Source organism: Manis javanica, chromosome 4 (genome assembly GCF_040802235.1).
Source record: "Manis javanica isolate MJ-LG chromosome 4, MJ_LKY, whole genome shotgun sequence".
Taxonomy (NCBI): domain Eukaryota; kingdom Metazoa; phylum Chordata; class Mammalia; order Pholidota; family Manidae; genus Manis; species Manis javanica.
In genome coordinates this window covers 106,616,631-106,636,698 of record NC_133159.1, presented here as the reverse complement: position 1 = coordinate 106,636,698, position 20,068 = coordinate 106,616,631, and the positions used below count along the sequence as shown (strand labels likewise).

The following is a 20,068-nucleotide window of genomic DNA, read 5'->3' as shown; positions in this document are numbered from 1 at the left end:
TTGGCCAGGCAAGGAAGAAAGAGACACAAACCCCACAGGTAGGCTGAGAGATACTTGGGCAAGGGGTTCTGGGGTTCTTTGCACACTGGGTAGGCCTATGGGGGAGGTGGGACATGGGCTCCATGTGGAAATGTCCTCTTGGCTCCACATAATCTTTACCTAATGTAACGAGGCAGGGGTCGAAAGAGGGCCAGAGTGGGGCACATCTCCCACTGTGGCAGGTCTCTTCTTCCCTGGCTCCAAGCACAGTATTGGGTAGACCGGCATGTGAAGGATGCAAGCGCCAACATTTTCCCAAGCAACAGTGATGTACTTATATTGTTGTTGCCAACCATTTTATTAGGAAGGTGTGACCTCAGAACAGAAGAAAATGGATGAAGAAAACAGAAGAGAGTGGAAACTACATCTCAGTTTCAGTCAGTCATCCAGGGTATTGTGCCAATTGTTCAGAGCCCTTAAACTGAGATGGTAGCAAGCCAGGAAACTTTGCCTTCGAGGGTTTGATCGCTGGGAAGATTTTGTTAAAGGTATTTAACATTGGTAGGTTGGCTGCAAGGTGAGTGGATGAAAGAACAGTTCCTATCCTACAGAATCGCCAAGGATATGTGTGTGAGAATATTCTCTGCGGCGCTCGTTTTGATAATAAAACAGCAGAACCAATTTGTTACTCAACAATCAGGTAACGTATAAATGTATATTCGTATTATTCCGACAACGAAAACGGCGTTGTTCAAAGTTAGGCAATCCTGACGATTCGGACGATGTTACTGATGGAAAATAATAAGAGATCACAATTACTGAGCATTTGTGGCACTCGTACAGGCATTTCCTTATTTGACGCTCAGAGCAAGCCAAGGAAATGTGTACTCCCGTCGCGGAGGCTGAGAGGTTCCGCCGCTCAAAAGGAAGGTAGGCTCCGGAGGAAGGCCAGGACAGAACGCGAGGAGGCGGAGCAGGTGGGGGGCGGGGTGGAGGGGGAGCGGGGGCAGGGCCGCAGGTGAGACGTCGCAAGCATCTGGATAACCCGGGTGGAGAAAGGGCACCCTTACTCCACAAGCCTCTCAGCGACCACAGACGTCCGGAATGCCTCCTTCGCTCTTGTCTCAGGTGAGACGCTGCAGGGCGCATCACCGTAGACCATTTCTCGTCTCTCCAAGGCGCTCAGAGGGAAGGATGGGCTGACGGAAGCGTCGCTGGGAAGTGGTCCAGCGCGCAGAGCCCCGGTTTCTGCTGGATCGTTACCCGGGTGTCTCTTCTGCGGAAGAGCGGAGTCTATACGGGAGTCTATGCCTGCTGTTCCCTGATAAGCAGTTGGGAGGGACGCCAACTTGGCCAGCTCCGTGGGCGGTGGCGACCGTGCAGGCCTCTCGACGAGGAGCTCGGAATCCAGGCGCCTGAGCCGGGCCCCTCGAAGGGCCGGGCTGAGAGAACAAAGCAGCAAGGCAACGGGTTGCGTCCCTGTCCTGCCGTGCTGCGAAAACGTTGACCCGACTTCGTCTGCAAACACTGGGGAGGCGGCTGGGTCATTTCCGTGGGTGGGGGTGGGGGTGGGGGTGGGGGTGAGGGCGGCGGCGGCTTACTGTCCCCAAGGACACAGCTGCGGCGGAAGAGGAGGGAGAGGCGCGCAGCAGCTGGCTAGCCCCGGCCGGGAAAGGGCGCGCCGGAGTCGCGAGCCTCGCTGCGACAGCGGGCCTCGGGGCCCCCCTTGTTCCCGGGAGGGCTGTGTTCTTCCGACCTGGCCCCAAAGCGACTGTGGAGCCAGAGGCCTCGGCGCCACGTCTCCCGCACTCTCCCGCAGACACACGGCCAGCCGCCGGGCGGGAGGAGATGGCACCTCTCGGACAGACTGGAGGCGTGGCCGGCAGAGCCAGTAGGGCACCACGGAAAACAGGTCGTCTCTCTTGAGCCCAGGGACACCCGGGGAGAGCGCGAACGCGGTCCCCAGCTAACAAACACTGCGCAGTCGGGTGTCCCACTTGTGCGGAAATCGCAGGCGTCAGCACGTCCGGTGCAGTGGACGAGCCCGGCCCTGGGGAAGCCACCTTCGTGATCATGGCATCTCCCCCTGCCAGGTAGGCATGAGCGCATTCCCTGCAAGCGCAGTGCGGCCTCCCATCCTCCACCGTTCACTCAGAGTCACCGCCCAGCGCTCCACCTGGCCCTGGCCGTCCTTCCGAGCCGCTCTCCCAACAGGGACTCGAGCGACGTCCCCGCGCGCACGGCGCATCAGACTGACCGCCGTTCCGCCGCGCGGCCCCCGGCCCGCTGACGCCACCGGCTGCCGCTGGGGGCTCGGTCCACGTCCCCTCCCCGGGTCTCGCCCGCTCTCCTCTTGCCTCACGGGGGGCACAGCGTGCATCCCGATAGGTCTGCGGAGCGAGTGTCGAAGGGAAAAGGGAAAACGTGCCCAGTGCTTGGTGGAGTCTACAGGGTTTAAACGCAACAGCCGTCGTAGAATTCGACTACGGTACCATTTGACTGTGGTACCACTGCTTTGACATTCGTGTGCTGATTTTTACCCCTACCCTCTGCTTCTGGCAGCGCTAACAGTTTCCATTTTGTGCATACGGCACACGCTGCCTTTGTTGGGTCCGCTACCATCACCTCTCTACACACGCGGGGCAGCCCTCGGGCCCTCGGGGACCAGACCTACCGCTCCCCGCTCACCTTGCTTTCAGCCCTCGCGGGTTTCGCCTCCAGGCGGCCTTTGTGAAGGCCGCAGAAGCATTTCATCTGCGCACGGAGCTGAGGAGGCTGGGGAGGCTGGGCCGAGCGGCGCGTTTGCAGGGTAGGCACGAACCGCACGCCCGGGCGTGGCGGCTCTCAGTTATTCGGAGCTCTCAGCACGCCCTGCGCCCCTGGGGCGGCAAGGAGCGTGGGCTTGGGGGCAGCCCCACAGGGATGGGAACCTGAGCACCTCTGCGTAAACCTGAGCAAGATGCTTGACAGCCCCCTAAAGCCTCTTTTGCGGGAGGCCGTTACGGAGCTACGCAAGAGCCTCGTGCCCGAAGAAGCGGCCGGCGGACGTTCGCCCTCGCCCACTGGAGTTGAAGACTCGGCGAGGGGACCACAGCCACGTGGAGCAACACGCAGGGGTGGAAAGGAAGATTCTCCGGGTGCGGGTCGGCCACGCAAAAGACAGTTCCCTGACCGGGAATCGAACCCGGGCCGCGGCGGTGAAAGCGCCGAATCCTAACCACTAGACCACCAGGGAGATGGCGGCCAGGGGCTTCCCCTGTTTCCCTAAAATCACACTGCCATGTCTTCCCACGTCCCCACCGCGGGAGGTCTGGGCGTCCGCCGGCGTTTGTGGGTGCCGGTAGAGGCTGCCCTTCGTCCCAGGAATCCCTTAAGACCGGTCCTTCCCTGCTTTCTCCAAAAGCGAGCCCGCAGGCTACGCACTGAGCGCCCGCCACACCCGCCAGACGCACAAGCCCCCGGCGCGCGTTGCCTCGTACCCGCCGCCGCGCCGCGCCGCGGACCTAACTGCCCTGGAGATGCGACTTTGCGAGGCGAGGCAGCCGCGCGTGACCGGGGAGCGGACGAGGTTGCAGGGAGGAGGCGGAAGGAGAGCCGTCGGGGAGAGACCCCAATGCCCAACACCATAAAGGGCTCTGAGGGATGCGGGAACGCAGTCGGCGTGGGTGGAAAACGCTTTCCAGCAAGGCTCGGCGGGCCTGGACGGAATTGCGGAGGTTCCCCGTACACCCTGCCGCGCCGGCGGTTCCCGGCAACTCCATCCTTCTTCAAGCTCAGGCCAGACAGAATCTTACGAGTTCTCTCGGATGCCGGCGTTTTCCTCAGACGCCACAACCAGTCGGTCAGGAACTCGTGTTTTCTCCGCTGTCAAGTGTGTGGACGTTGACCCACAGCAGGCGTTTTCAACTTCCGCAGTGCTGCTATTCTGGATGGGATCTTTCTCGGTGGGGGAGGGCTGCGCCCGCGGCTTGCAGGACAGGATGTCCAGTGACATCCCTGGCCTCTGCTGACTAGACGCCAGGGGGGAAACTCTCCCTCCCCTCCCACTTCCCCCAGTCGTGACAACCAAAAACGCCTCCAGGCGAGGCCTAGTGTCACAGCGCGGGGGCGGGGGGTGGGGGCCCAAATCTCCCCCGACTGAGAACCAGCGATGTGCACAGTCCCTGCTGTTCCTGGTCTCTGAACCTGTGCAGACCACTCCCCGGATCAGGGCACAGGGGTGGATTCAACCCTGGGCCCCCACCCACGCGGGCCAGCCAGGAGGAGGGCTGGGTCCGCTGCGTTGAGGTCCCCCTCGCCCTTTGTGGAACTCCCCACCACCTTGGATTCAACCTGCAGAGAAGCTTCACGGGCCTCTCTATTCGGCTTCCGCGGGCATCCCCGAGGAGCGGGTGTCCCCAGCACGGGGAAGAACGCCGCTTGATTGTGGTGCCCGACCTCCACCCCCGCACGCGCAGCCTCCCGGGCTCCCCCTGGTCCCAGCAGCGGCAAGTCCCGTCCTGGGCCGGCCTGAGCTCCGCCGAGACGCCCAGACCGGGAGGGATACCTGGGGGAAACCAGCTGAAAGTTCCTGCAGTCCTTCCCACGAGGGACCCCGAGAGGGTCCTGAGGGGAATGAAAGGCGGCGAATCCTCTCTTACCGGGTAGGCGGAAGAGAAGAAAAAGCCGATGAGGGTTCAGGATCTAGACTTACCCGTGAAGTCGACCTCTTCGAGAACCGCGTCCTTCCGCGGCTGGTGAAGGTGAGTGGGGTCCCTTGTCTCCAGTCTGCCAAACAGACACAGCGGACAGCGACGGCCCGGCCCGGACGCCGGTGAATGGGCAATCCCCAGCCTTCCCAGCCGGTAGTACTTGAGCTTCCCTGTACCAGATTTCCTTGGATCCCAAGGAGGCAACTGAATACTTTTTATTTTCACAACTGCTCTTTTTTGAGGGAAGGATCGATCTGATGGGAAGCACGTAGGAAAGACACTACAGTAAGGAAAGCAACTCTTGTTGAGATGGTCACATTCCTCGCCCATCCCCTTAACAATTAATTGCACTTTCCCAGGTGCACAGGTGGTGGTGGAACCTAAGGGGTCTAGGATGTTGAAGTATGGTGTTTATTTATTTATCTATTTGTTATAATGTATGATTGATATACACTCTTATGAAGGTTTCACAGGAAAAAACAATGTGGTTACTACATTTACCCATATTATCAAGTCCCCACCCATAGGCCAATGCAGTCATTGTCCATCAGTGCAGCAAGATGCCACAGATTCACTATGTGCCTTCACTGTGCTACACTGTTCTCCCCTTGATCCCCCACACCATGTGTACCACCCATAATACCCCTAAGTTCCCTTCTCCCTCCCTCCCCATCCACCCCCACACACACCCCTCGCCTTTAATAACCACTAGTTCATTCTTGGAGTCTCTGAGTCTGCTGCCATTTTGTTCCTTCATTTTTGCTTCATTGTTATACTCCACAAATGAGGGAAATCATTTGGCATTTGTCTTTCTCCGCCTTGCTTATTTCACTGAGCATAATGTCCTCCAGCTCCATCGATATTGTTGCAAATGGTAGAAATTGTTTCTTTCTTATGGCCGAATAGTATTCTGTTCTGTATATGTACCACCTCTTCTTTATCCATTCATCTCCTGCCAGACACTTAGATTGCTTCCATATCTTGGCTATTGTAAAAAGTGCTGCAATAAACATAGGGGTGCATATGTCTTTTTAAATCTGAGAAGTTGTATTCTTTGGGTAAATTCCAAGGAGTGGGATTCCCGGGTCAAATGGTATTTCTATTTTTAGTTTATGAGGAACCTCCATATTGCTTTCCACAGTGGTTGAACTAGGTTACATTCCCACCAGCAGTGTAGGAGGGTTCCCCTTTCTCCGCATCCGCGCCAGCATTTGTTGTTCGTAGTCTTTTCCATGCTGGCCATCCTTACTGGTGTGAGGTGGTATCTCATTGTGGTTTTAATTTGCATTTCCCTGATGATTAGTGATGATGAGCATCTTTACATGTGTCTGTTGGCCATCTGAATTTCTTCTTCGGAGAACTGTCTCTTCATATCCTCTGCCCATTTTTTCATCGGGTTATTTGCTTTTTGGGTGTTGAGGTTATTTGCTTTTTGGGTGTTATATATTTTGGATGTTAACCCCTTGTCACATATGTCATTTACAAATATATTCTCCTATTCTGTAGGATGTCTTTTTGTTCTGTTGATGGTGTCCTTTGCTTTACAGAAACTTTTTAATTTGATGTAGTCCCATGAGCTCATTTTTGCTTTTGTTTCCCTTGCTCGAGGAGATGCTTTCAGGAAGAAGTTGCTCATGCTTATATTCAGGAGATGTTTGCCTATGTTGTCTTGTAAGAGTTTTATGGTTTCATGACTTACATTCAAGTCTTTAATCCATTTCAAGTTTATTTTTGTATATAGGGTTAAACAGTAATTCAGTTTCAGTCCCTTGCATGCAACTGTCCAGTTTTGCCTACACCAGCTGTTGAAGAGGCTGTCATTTCCCCATTGTATATCCATGGCTCCTATATCATATATTAATTGACCATATATGGTTGGGTTTATATCAGGGCTCTCTAGTCTGTTCCATTGGTCTATGGGTCTGTTCTTGTGCCTTTACCAAATTGTCTTGATTACTGTGGCATTGTAGTAGAGCTTGAAGTTGGGGAGTGTAATGCCCCCAGCTTTATTCTTCTTTATCAGAATCACCTTGGCTATTCGAGGTCTTTTGTGGTTCCATATGAATTTTAGAACGATTTTCTCTAGTTCATTGAAGAATACTGTTGGTATTTTGATAGGAATTGTATCTATAGATTGCTTTAGGCGGGATGGCCATTTGACAATGTTAATTCTTCCTATCCATTAGCATGGGATGTGTTTCCATTTATTGGTATCTTCTTTAATTTCTCATAAGTGTGTCTTGTAGTTTTCAGGATATAGATCTTTCACTTCCTTGGTTAGGTTTATTCCTAGGTATTTTATTCTTTTTGATGCAATTGTGAATGGAATTGTTTTCCTGATTTATCTTTCCACTAGTTCATCATTTGTGTATAGGAATGCCACAAATTTCTGTGTGTTAATTTGTATCCTACAACTTTGCTGAATTCAGATATTAGATCTAGTAGTTTTGGAGTGGATTCTTTAGGATTTTTTTATGTACCATATCATGTCATCTGCAAACAGTGACAGTTTGGCTTCTTCCTTGCCAATCTGGATGCCTTTTATTTATTTGTGTTGTCTGATTGCCATGGCTAGGACCTACAGTACAATGTTGAATACAAGAGAGGAAAGTGGGCATCCTTGTCTTGTTTCCTATCTTAAAGGTAAAGCTTTCAGCTTCTCACTGTTAAGTATGATATTGGCTGTGGGTTTCTTATATATTTCTTTATTATGTTGAGGTACTTACCCTCTAGTACTTGCCCTCTATAGCCATTTTGTGGCGAGTTTTTATCATGAATGAATGTTGAATGTTGTCAAATGCTTTTTCAGCATCTATGGAGGTGATCATATGGTTTTTGTCCTTCTTTCTGTGGATGTGGATAATGTTGTTGTATTTTCGAATGTTGTACCATCCTTGCATCCCAGGAATAAACCCTACTTGACCATGATGGATGATCTTTTTGATGTATTTTTGAATTCAGTTTGCTAATATTTTGTTGAGTATTTTTGCATCTATGTTCATCAGGGATATTTCTCTGTAATTTTCTTTTTTTGTGGTGTCTTTGCCTGGTTTGGTTATTAGAGAGATGCTGGCCTCATAGAATAAGTTTGGAAGTATTCCCTCTTCTTCTACTTTTTGGAAAACTTTAAGGAGGATGGGTATTAGGTCTTCACTAAATGTTTGACTAAATTCAGTGGTGAACCCATCTGGTCCAGTTGTTTTGTTCTTAGGTAGTTTTAGATTACCAGTTCAATTTCGTTGCTGGTAATTGGTCTGTTCACATATTCTGTTTCTTCCTTGGTCAGCCTTGGGAGGTTATATTTTTCTAGAAAGTTGTCTGTTTCTTCTAGGCTATCCAGTTCATTAGCATATAATTTTTCTTAGTATTTTCTAATAATTCTTTGTATTTCTGTGGTATCTATAGTTACTTTTCCTTTCTCATTTCTGATTCTGTTTATGTGTATAGACTCTCTTTTTTTCTTGATGTCTCACTAGGGGTTTATCTATTCTGTTTATTTTCTTGAAGAACCAGTTCTTGCTTTCATTGATTCTTTCTATTGTTCTATTCTTCTCAATTTATTTATTTCTGCTCTAATCTTTATTATGTCCCTCCTTCTACTGACTTTGGGCCTCATTTGTTCTTCTTTTTCTAGTTTCATTAATTGTGAGTTTAGACTGCTTATATGGGATTGTTCTTCTTTCCTGAGGCAGGCCTGTATTGCAATATACTTTCCTCTTAGCACGGCCTTGGCTGCGTCCCACAGATTTTTGTGGTGTTGAATTATTGTTGTCATTTGCCTCCATATATTGCTTGATCTTTGTTTTTATTTGGTCATTGATCCATTGCTTATTTAGGAGCATGTTGTGAAACCTCCATGTGTTTGTGAGATTTTTTCATTTTCTTTGGGTAATTTATTTCTATTTTCATACCTTTGTGGTGTGAGTACGTGGTTGGTACAATTTCAATCTTTTTAAATTTACTGAGGCTCTTTTTGTGACCTAATATATGATCTATTCTTGAAAATGTTCCATATGCACTTGAGAAGAATGTGTATTCTGTTACATTTGGGTGTCGACTTCTGTAAATATCTGTTAGGTCTATCTGTTCTAATGTGTTGTTCAGTGCCTCTGTGTCTTTACTTATTTTCTGTCTGGTTGATCTGTCCTTCAGAATGAGTGGAGTGTTGAAGTCTCCTAGAATGAATTCGTTGCCTTCTATTTCCCCTTTTAATTCATTTAGTATTTGTTTCACATATGTAGGTGCTCCTGTGTTGGAAGCTTAGGTATTTATAATGGTTATATCTTCTTGTTGGAGTGACCCCTTTATCATTATGTAATGTCCTTCTTTGTCTCTTGTTACTTTCTTTGTTTTGAAGTCTATTTTGTCTGATACAAGTACTGCAACACCTGTTTTTTTCTCCCTATTAGTTGCATGAAATATCTTTTTCCATCCCTTCACTTTTAGTCTGTGTATGTCTTTGCATTTAAAGTGAGTATCTTGTAAGCAGCATATAGACGGGTCTTTTTTTTATCCATTCAGTGACTCTATGACTTTTGATTGGTGCATTCAGTCCATTTACATTTAGGGTGATTTTCGATAGGTATGTACTTACTGTTATCACAGACTTTAGATTCATGGTTACCAAAGGTTCAGGGTTAATTTCCTTACTGTCTAATAGTCTAACTTAATTCATTTAATATGCTATTACAAACACAATCTAAAGGTTCTTTTCTTTTTCTCCTCCTTTTTCTTCCTCCTCCATTCTTTGAGGTATCGTATTTTATACTCTTTGCCTATCCCTTGATTGACTTTGGGGATAGTTAATTTCATTTTTATTTGCTTAGTAATTAGCTGTTCTACTTTTTTAGTGTGGTTTTATTTCCTCTGGTGACAGCTATTAAACCTTAGAAACATTTCCATCTATAGCAGTCCCTCCAAAATACACTGTAGAGACGGTTTGTGGAAGGTAAATTCTCTCAGCTTTTGCTTATCTGGATATTGTTTAATCCCTTCTTCAAATTGAAATGATAATCTTGCCGGATAAAGTAATCTTAGTTCCAGGCCCTTCTGCTTCATTGCATTAAATACATCATGCCACTCCCTTCTGGCTTGTAAGGTTTCTGCTGAGAAGTCTGATGTTAGCCTGATGGGCTTTCCTTTGTATGTGATCTATTTCTCTCTGACTGCTTTTAGTAGTCTGTCCTTATCCTTGATCTTTGCCATTTTAATTACTATATGTCTTGGTGTTGTCTTCCTGGGTCCCTTGTGTTGGGAGATCTGTGGATCTCCATGGCCTAAGGGACTATCTCCTTCCCCAGATTGGGGAAGTTTTCAGCAATTACCTCCTCAAAGACACTTTCTATCCCTTTCTCTCTCTCTTCTTCTTCTGGTATCCCTATAATGTGAATGTTGTTCCATTTGGATTGGTCACACAGTTCTCTCAATATTCTTTCATTCTTAGAGATCCTTTTTTCTCTCTGTGCCTCAGCTTCTTTGTATTCCTCTTGTCTGGTTTCTATTTCACTTATCGTCTCCTCCACCATATCCAATTTGCTTTTAATACCCTCCATAGTGCTCTTCAACAGTTGGATCTCTGACCGGAATTCATTCCTGAGTTATTGAATATCTTTCCATACCTCCATTAGCAAGTTAATAATTTTTATTTTGAACTCCATTTCAGGAAGAGTCACAAGGTCCATGTCATTTAAATCTTTCTTCGGAGTTGTATTAATAATTTTATTCTGGACCAGGTTCCTTTGGCATTTCATATTTGTATATGGCACCCTCTAGTGTCCAGAAGCTCTACTCTCTGGAGCTGCTCAGCCCCTGAGGCAATGTCAGGTGTCACAGGGGAGTGGTATTGGTGCTTGTGGGGAGGAAAGAGCTATTTCCTGCTTCCTGGCTGCTATGCCTGCCTCCACTGCCTGAACCAGTGGTCCAAGCACACAGGTATAAGCTTTTGTCCCAGAGCAGCTGGATATGGATCCCTGCTCTTCACAAGGGGCTGGAATCCCAGTCTCCCCAGGAAGTCTACCTGTCCCAGCTTTCCAACCCTGTAATCACAAGAGTATGCTGAAAGCACCATGAAATGTAGGTTTGTGCTTTTAGAGCAGATCTCCGGAGCTAGGTATTCAGCAGTTCCAGGCTCCCACTCCCTCCCCACTCAGTTTCTCTTCCTCCTGCCAGTGAACTGGTATGGGATAAGGGCTTGGGTCTCACCAAACCACAGCTTTGGTATGTTACTCTGTTCTGTGAGGTCTGCTCTTTTCTCCAGGTGTATGCAGTCTGGTGCAGTCCTCTTTCCTGTTGCTCTCTCAGGGTTAGGTGTATTAATTATATTTTCATATTATATGCAGTTTTAGGAGGAAGCCTCTGTCTCACCTCTCATGCCGCCATTTTTAATCCTTCTCATGTGGTGGTTACTTTCGTAAGTGTGCATTCAAACACAAAAAAACGCTTCTAGCTCACATGGACCTTTTCTACAAAGGTGGGGAAGAAGAATTACGTATAGACAAATAGAAAATGTCATAAAATGGCCTTGAGTGTCTGTTGTTTCCACTGAAGTTCTTCTTCCCTGGATATGCTCATTTGTGTCTACTCTGTCTCCAAAATCAGACATCCAGTGCCAGACCCTAAAATCAGTTTTCTGCTTCCAGCCTGTTCTTCCCCTCTCCCTTGTATCTCTGCCTCTTCCTCATGTTCTTTCACATGCAGAAAAAGTCAGCTGTCCCTCAGCCTCCAATTTAAAATATCACACCCCACGATCAGTTTAGTAAATTGGGGGCCCTCCATGGAACTCTGCCTCCCATGACATGAAAAGATACTTCAGAAAAGACAACATACGCATGACCAAGAAGGCACATGAAAATGTGTTGTAATACTTTTAGCTGTCCAAGCAATGGAAATTGAGACCACACTGAGATGCCACTACTCCCAGTTGCCCACCTAATATTATATGAGAGGACACACCAATCTTGGTGTAGATATGGAACAACTACAACTCTCCCACATTGTTTGTGGGAACATAGACAGTACAACCACTTGGGGAAAAGCTTTGGCAGTTTTTATGAAGCAGAGCATCTGCCACTCTTTGATACCAGCAATTCTTCAGCTATCTTGCCCCCCACCCCCGCACCCCAAGAGCAGTGCAAACACACATCTGCAAGATCCCTTGTGGAAAGAATGTTCCAAGCAGCTTTATGCACAATAGCCAGTCCTGGAAACAGCCCAAATGCACCTTATCAGGTGAATGGCAGACAAAACTGTGCTGTATTCCTGACATGGAATACTACTCAACAACAAAAGAGGAATGACCTCGGCTTTCCTCAACAATGGATAAAGTCAGAGACGTTGTGCAAAGAGACAGAGGGTGCAGAAAAGAGTATTTGCACTGTGATTCCATTTGCATGACGTTCTAGAAGAGGTAACGGTGAAGTGAAGAGTCTGGACAGTGGTTGTTAACAAATAAATCAGAGGACAATGCCGATGATTTTGACGACGCTATATTATCCAATGCGGAGTCACCGAATCCAGGCACATATGACACCAGAAAAATGAAGTGGAGTTCTCTAGTTGTCTCCAGCTGGCAGATGAAGATGTTGAGGCACTGTTGGAAGTTCAGAAATAGCAGCAGTAAACCCACTGGATCACTGACACAGTGATTAGCAAAGACTAATTGTGAGGAAAAAGTGGGAGAACAGAGAGCACTCAAATGGAATATTGAATGAGGCTTGGAGGTATATTGTTATAAAGCAGTTCATACAGTGAGGAGGCAGTTGGTGTTTTGTTCTTCACAGAGATTCCTTAGAGTGATCAGGACTTGGTTAAAAGTGGTTACCTTATATCAATTTTGGAGAAGAGGTTGAGTCTCGCGTATGATTTTTGCAGGCAGATTAACAAGAAGTGACCCAAGTCAAGTTCCACTTATTTTGCAAAGCTAAATTAATGTCTGTTTGCATGACTTAACTGGTTTGTTTGCTCAGGGAATTTTCAGGTCTGACTTCCAGTTGTGTTTGACTTTAACAATTCCCCGCCTTGGGGGAATTCCTTTTCCTCAGAGATCAGAGAACGTCCCCCAGGTGAGCGCACCCACACCACACTGTAGGGCTCCCTTCCATTCTGACCTCCTGGGGGCGTCTAATGAACGATTTCGGAAAACGCTGCTCCCTGGCCCTCAGGTAAGGGTTGAAACAGAAAGGAAAAAGGAGACGCTATGCATCGGAAAGAAGAGTGCCGTGTTTCGGATTCGAAGCGACGTTGCTACGGCCACAACGCAGAGTATTAACCACTATACGATCACGGCGCACCACGACCTGAGAGGCGGCGTGCTCCCTTGTGCACTGCGTGTTCCAAGAAAGTCATTGCAACGGACTGCGCTGCTTTCTTCTCGGACAACCACAGGCATTCGTATTCTTGTCTCTTTCATGCTCGCTCTCCATTTTTTCCTGCCTTCCTCTCAACTCTAATACACATCTTAAAAATATTAAAAATCGCCATCTCCTCAGGGTCCAGCCCGTGCCTCTAGGAAGGCCCGCGGGGAGGTCTCATGGTTCTCGTCCACGCCACTTTTTGACCCCCTTCCACTCCCACCCCTGCCCTCGTTCCGGCTCCGGCCCCAGCGGCCGCGGCCGAGGGGAGCGAAGGGAGCGCCAGGGGCTCAAGCGGCCGAGGGAAGGAGGAGCCAAGGGGAGCGCCCTCACAGGAGCCCTCCAAGCGGGCTGCTTTCCTCGGGCTCCCCTCGCCTTAGGACCGGGGCGCTGGCGTCCCAGGGCGCTACATCCCAGGTGGGTGTGAAGCGAGTCGGGGAGAAGCTTTTCGGGATCGCCCGACGCGCGGCGTTGCAGCGCGTAGAACTCGCCGTGTAGACCGGCTGTCCTGGGTTTTGCGAGGCTCTGGAGCCGGCAAGACCGTCGAGACAAAGGTGGGCGGCTCCGCCTAGGGCTGAATGAGGGTCCGTTCTCTATGAGGATGAGAGCAGCAGTAATTGGACGTCTTTGTGGCGCAATCGGCTAGCGCGTTCGGCTGTTAACTGGAAAGTTGGTGTTTTAACCCCCACCCCCACCCCCCCGGGGGACGAATCTCCCACTTTTTAGAACACGGAAGGTCGGCAGTGTTATGGGTCTCAGATCGGGCACACCGGAGCAGGAGTAGGGAAACAGGTCCTAACAGAAAAGTAGATTATAAAAAGGGAGACTGTATTTTAGCCAGCCGGTGACTGCCAAGGAGCAAGCTCCCCAAGTGCAGCCAGAGCCCCTGTTACAACATCCCTTTAAGCATTTTTACCGCATCCTGCTTAGTTTTTGCAACTTTTCTGCCTTCACCTAAATTCAGCAAGCTATATTCCTTGTTTAATGCTTGGGGCGCTTAAGCATCCGGTTTTGCCCACCTGCTGCAGGAAACGTGATACTGCTGGTCTCTAACAAAGCAATGTATGGAAGCAAAAATAGCCTGAAGTTAGTTGAACATCCTGCTTCTCATGGCATTTGTATCTTTTTCTTTAGTTTCTCAGAAGTTGGTACGTGACTAGGGTCTGGGGCTAACTTTACAGAGAGCTTTGTGTCCTATTGTGTCTGAAGCTGCTTCAGCCCCTCACATTCCCCCCTCTCCTTGTAACAGAGTCAAACCATTGCCCCTTCAGTTTTGTTTTGTTTTTTTAGGCTTGGTAACGTTCTCTAATGAAAAGTAGCTTTACTGCCGCTAGTCTCTTCTGAATATAACTCATGAGGCAATTTATAACACAGGGCCCTACAGTAACTACAAGCAGGAGAGCGAGGGGACCTGCAAGGGCTGTCAGGAGGGTCATTAGCCAAGGGGACCATGAGAACAGGCCTTGATACCAGTTTGCTCTTGCTTCCCTCTGAACCTCTCTTTCTTTGAGGTTCTGTCTCATCATACCTAGGGTATCTCGAATAATGCCTGATTTGTTTGCATAGAAGCAGCAGGTTTCACCTAATGCCGTGCAAAGTCCTCTTTGTTTCATGAAGAGGAGGCCCAGCCCTCTCCTATTCTGCAAGACTACTTCTGCTAGGGAGTCTACAGATGACTCTCACTGATGGACCAAGCTCTCTAACATCCCTAGATCTCTATCTACTTGTTTACTGAGCACTTTGAAATTGGCATCATTTACAACAAAAGAAGCAGTCCCTACTGCTCCTGATCCTGCTATTCTCAGCCCAACTAGAAGCGGCACTAAGATGGGGCTGCTCTTTTTGTTCTAAGGGAATATACTAAGCCCATGTGTTCCCTACTAGCTTCCCTATTATAGAGGTAAACTTGAGGGAGGATGTGAATCAAAATACAGAGCTCAGGTACCCTTGGTTCCCCTATACCAGCTGTTATTAATTGCTCAAACAAGGGGTTAATCTGCTGGTACAAGCAAACTACGTGGTAGATGGGCTGTTTACAGTGAAGTCATGGGTTATGCTGAGATACCCTTGCAGAACACTCAAACATTCCAGGCCAAGTTGCTCCTGGCCTTTTGACCTTTAACTGATCTCACTGAAGGTGTCTATATTCCTAGTCTGGTATCTTTACCCTAGAGAATTTGTGTGACCTTGACTTTGCCTAATGCTGAACACAGAGTTTCAATAGGGACTTTACATTGTTACATTGCTTTGACTGTAAATATCTTGCCATGCTTTTTCCGGAGGCCCTCATTCTACTCTGTCTAAGCCCATGGTCCCTGTCTTCCCCCTCTACAGATAGAGACCCTAGCTGCTGCTAGGGAAAGGGGGCGATGACCGCTCTGGCTGCTTCATGCTGACAAGGGGTGCAGTAAAGGGTGCAGTTAGGTCTCCATCAATGGTCAGTTGAGAGGGCCTCAGAAGATAGGCACTTCTATTCCAGGTTCCATTTCTATTACTATTTGTAGTTTTATGGCTTCTAGGCAAGATAGAACAAATCATGTTATTAGGCTAAATAGCAATATATGGAGTTGAATTTTCCATTCTGGGAGGGCAAACTTGATGAGATTAAGAATGCATGCCTGAATACAGGAACTAGAAATAGTAAAACTTTAAATGAAATCCTGGGAGAAAACTAACACATTTGGAGAATCATAGCTAGATATTTTGGGGAAACTAGAATTCTGGATCTAGTTTATGTCTCAATGACTAGTATTAGGACTTAGTATAGATAAAGGCTGCATTATTGAAACAACACTTTTTTCTAACATCACCGTCATTTTTATTAGAAGTAACCAGATTTAAGAAAATAGTTAACACTTGGCTTGATAATTTGCATAAGTGCATCAAGAAGAGCAATTGATTACATAGGCTTTTTTAAATGTGCTTTGCTGGAACTTTTTATAAGGAATTTCAGATTGAACTTTTAAAGGCCTCTTGACGCCAGAAAGCCAAGCCAGACTTGCCATCAGGTTGTGCCTGCAGTTCCTGTACATTTGGGTGGATTCTTCTCTTCTTGAGGTTCTCAAGACATCCTGAGGTTCCTGCACTTGCCAGGAAGTGACCTTCCTTACTCACCTGGCAAGGCTGCTGGGAACCCTGTAAGCAAGGTACCAGGCCAGTTCTTCCAAGGGGCTTTGTTGGCTTTATAAAGTCAACCTGTTCCTTAAAGCTGTCTGTTCATATCTGAGTTTACACACGCGTCTCTCAGGTATAACATTCCGGTCAAAGCCTTGGTAATATAACCAGTGTTTTTAATTTGTCCTCTTACAAGGAAAGGAGATTCTTATTGAACTTATGCAAATAAACATACTGCCATGAAATATAAAAATAGTCACTGAGAGTTTTTAAATTCTGCAGTGATCAGGTAGAGAGAAAGATAAAGTTTCAATTCTGCTTATAAAGATAGTAATTTACTAAACTGTTGTCAGCTTAAGAGAAAAAGCTTAAAACACTTTAACTGCAACATTTGAAACCAAAAGCCACAAAATCATCTTCCTTAGTTTACTTAATCCTATGTAACTAATACTTGCTCTTCTGATAGTTCTTTACTAATTTAGGAATAATAAAACATTGACTATAAATGACAAAAGACTTAAAAATGACAATGGTTAAAGTCCCGATGAAAGCTTACTGTAAGACAATTGACATAAGGAAATTTGGATATTTCTGTAACACAAAATATTCAGTAACAAAGTTTAGCATCATTTCCTTTGACAGTGCTTTCCAGGTAATTAAGAAGGTAATTATATATCTGATAAGCCAAATTAGCCAAATACTTGCCCTAATGAGAAAAAATTCCTCTGACATGTTTCAGGGGCCCTCTGGAAAATATCAGAGTGAACTAGAGGTAAAAGCACCATTTTGAATTTGATTTTGGGAAGTTGTCAGAAGAAAGTTTCTTTGGCACTTGCTTAAATAGGATTACAGGTTCCATGAAGCAATACTTATCCATTTAACCAGAATGACAACAAAATCCCTCAAAGGCAAATACAGAGTTTACAGTTGTTAGCAAAGTTTAGCTTTTAGTCCTTTTAATATTAAGATCTCATTTTCTTAAATACTCAGACAACTCATTGAGATTTTAAGCATGAGAAACTGCTTTGATAAAATAGAGAACCCTTTGCAATCTTTCAACATTAAGAGCAGACTGTTTAAGAAAACTTTGTCCTTGTAACTGAAAAGAAAATTCTAATTTTGCTGTATACTTGATATCGAGACTTATTTGCTTTAATTTTATATAGCATGACCATATCAATTCTTCCACAAACTTTCTACAACTTCCTTTTTACATTAGAGTTCTTCCTATTTAAATAAACAGCTGTTCTTTAGAACAAAGTTACATTCTTTTATCAAAAGACACATTCTTTAGCATGCAGAAATGTTTTCCTTATTACTTTAAGTAGTTTTATTAGAACTTAAAACCAATAGGAGCCTTAATTTTCAGTGAACACTGAGAAGTAGGCTATTGTAAACTGCTACACTAGCATTCTTTAGATTGATAAATTTATGAACACATTTTATAATTTCTGGAATCACGTGCTTTGCAGCACAGTCTCACTAAGCACAAAATATGTCTAAATTTAGCAAAACCTTAAGGGTTTAGGTTACTACAAAAATTCTCAGGTTGTTTGTAAGTATACACAGTGTAACACACTATAACACAATTATTATTAAGATGTTCACATGCTACACTTAGTTTACTCATTCCTAACAACTATGCTAGATTACTTACAAAACCTTTACTGAATATTAGACAAAGTTAAGCCTTTAAACATTTTATTTGTGAAAGATTTAGCAGATAACATCAACTTAAATGACTTTAGGTAAACTTAGGCAGCTGATAACCATAAGGACATGTCCATTTCAGTTTAACTTAAATGTAGCATTAATGCTTAATATCTTTTATTAGAATTTTCTGCAAGTTTTAGAATGTCCAATTTGCACAAGCGCTTTTCTTTAAATCAATTTTTATTAATACCATCCGGAAGTAGAAAAATATTTTTCATTTACACACTTAGACACACAAACATGCCGATTGAGATGTAATGACTACAGATAGCAATACTCATAAAATAACATATAAAAGACACACTATATAGCTTACGCACATCAGGTGGCCACCACAGAGAACCAGACAGACGGGGAGGGTGACATCTCTCCTCTGCCCCTGACTTGGGGAGTAATGCTGGGTCCAGCCTCCCCTTTGAGTCAAATGAGCTCTCAAACCAGAACCAAACTCAGTTCTGGTGGATTTCCAATTGGCTCCTTAGAAACTCTGACAGTTGAGGACTTGCTGATACCCGTGGGCCCACGGGTGGTCAATGATCTCAAGGTCTCAAAAGAACTGCTCAACGATCATGCCCGATCCTGGACGAGCCCCCAAATGTTATGGGTCTCAGATAGGGCATGCCAGAGCAGGAGTAAGAAAACAGGCCCTCACAGAAAAGTAGATTATAAAAAGGGAGCCTTTATTTTAGCCGGCCGGTGCCTGCCAAGGAGCAAGCTCTCCAAGTGCAGCCAGAGCCCCTGTTACAACATCCTTTTAAGCATTTTTACCACATCCTGCTTAGTTTTTGCAACTTTTCTGCCTTTGCCTAAATTCAGCAAGCTATATTCCTTGTTTAATGTTCAGGGGGCTTAAGCATCCTGTTTTGCCCACCTGCTGCAGGAAACGTGTGATACTGCTGGTCTCTGACAAAGCAATGTATAGAAGCAAAAATAGCCTGGAGTTAGTTGAACATCCTGTTTCTCATGGGATTTATATCTTTTTCTTTAGTTTCTCAGAAGTTGGTACGTGACTAGGGTCTGGGGCTAACTTTACAGAGAGCTTTGTGTCCTATTTTTATGTCTGAAACTACTTCATCCCCTCACAGGGGTAGTTTCCACTCTGCGCCTTCTCTCAATGGAAAGGGCAAGAGAGATCTACACCATCACTGCCACGCCTGTCTTCTGTGTCTTGTGCACAACTGCAGGACCTAAGCCGCAGTCAGAAGATCACTTACGGATTCTCGCGCAAGAACTATGGAGGACAGCAGGTTGCTGGGAATTCACAAGTCTTCTGTGCAGTAGAACCGTTATCGTTACCCTCTCCCTGAATCCCTTGTAACGACTGAGTTTCCTCCATCGTTTGTCCTAGTATTTATTCAACCCTTTCCGTATCCACTTAAATTAACTTGGGTCTGCGATTTTATGGTTACAAAAATGCTGCTGTTAAGACCTCTTTATTGGCTGCTAGGGCAAGGCTTTCTGTAGGGTCCTGGAAGAGCAAGTGCTCTGTCATGTGTTTACATGGTTTCTATAAGATTCCATTTTCTCCCCTTCGTTGGCTTATGAGCTATAACTCTTTCTTTTGTTACTCCAGCGACTGCTGGAGGCTTTCTTTATAGCATGCTTCTGTATCTCACCACCGTCTCCCTTCAAGTCATACTGCACCTCTTCACAATTCTGTCCTGTCTGCCAGGACACACGTTTTACCTTACTTATGCTAAAAACCCACGTTTTACCTTACTTATGCTAAAAACCCAGAACCCATCGTCAGCACTTTTGTTCAATCTGTCCCAGTTTCTAACGAGATTTAAATAATAAGAAAAATTCTCATATAGTTTCCCGTGCAGATGCCATTTCTGCCGTCCTTTATCCCTTTGTTGTACACACAGATTTCCATCCGGTATGAGTTTCCTTCTTCCTGGAAGAGTCCTTCAACATTTCTTGTAGGGTGGGTCTGCTGGTGATGAAGTCCTTCAGCATTTGTATGTCTGTAGGTGTCGGTTATTCACCCTCATTTTTGAAAGACTTGCGCAGGTGAGGGGGGGGTGCGAAGACACAATTCCGTGTTGGCTCCCCCCACCCGCCTCAGTCCTCTAAAGATGTTACCCCACTGTCTTCTCACTCGCCCTGCTTCTGATGAGAAATCTGACAGTCTTTATTTTTGTTTTCCATAAGTACCATGTCTTTTTCCTCCAGCTACTTGGGAGAGTTTTTCTTTCTGTAATGTATTTGAGAGATTTAATA

The 20,068-nt window shown here is 46.1% G+C and overlaps 1 long non-coding RNA gene and 2 other non-coding genes across 3 annotated transcripts in view; 1 reads left to right on the top strand and 2 right to left on the bottom strand.

The window, feature by feature from the left end:
* Positions 1-1,756: 1,756 nt before the first annotated feature.
* Positions 1,757-20,068, top strand: part of LOC118972967 (uncharacterized) — a 29,659-nt gene continuing 11,347 nt past the window's right edge. The window contains exon 1 of the long non-coding RNA XR_012130329.1: positions 1,757-13,435. This is a non-coding gene — a long non-coding RNA (uncharacterized lncRNA). The remainder of the gene's footprint in view (positions 13,436-20,068) is intronic.
* Positions 1,918-2,080, bottom strand: LOC118972968 (U1 spliceosomal RNA). The gene has a single exon (XR_005062145.1). It is a non-coding gene; the product is annotated as a U1 spliceosomal RNA (small nuclear RNA).
* TRNAE-UUC (transfer RNA glutamic acid (anticodon UUC)) lies at positions 3,143-3,214 on the bottom strand. Its single transcript has one exon. It is a non-coding gene; the product is annotated as a tRNA-Glu (tRNA).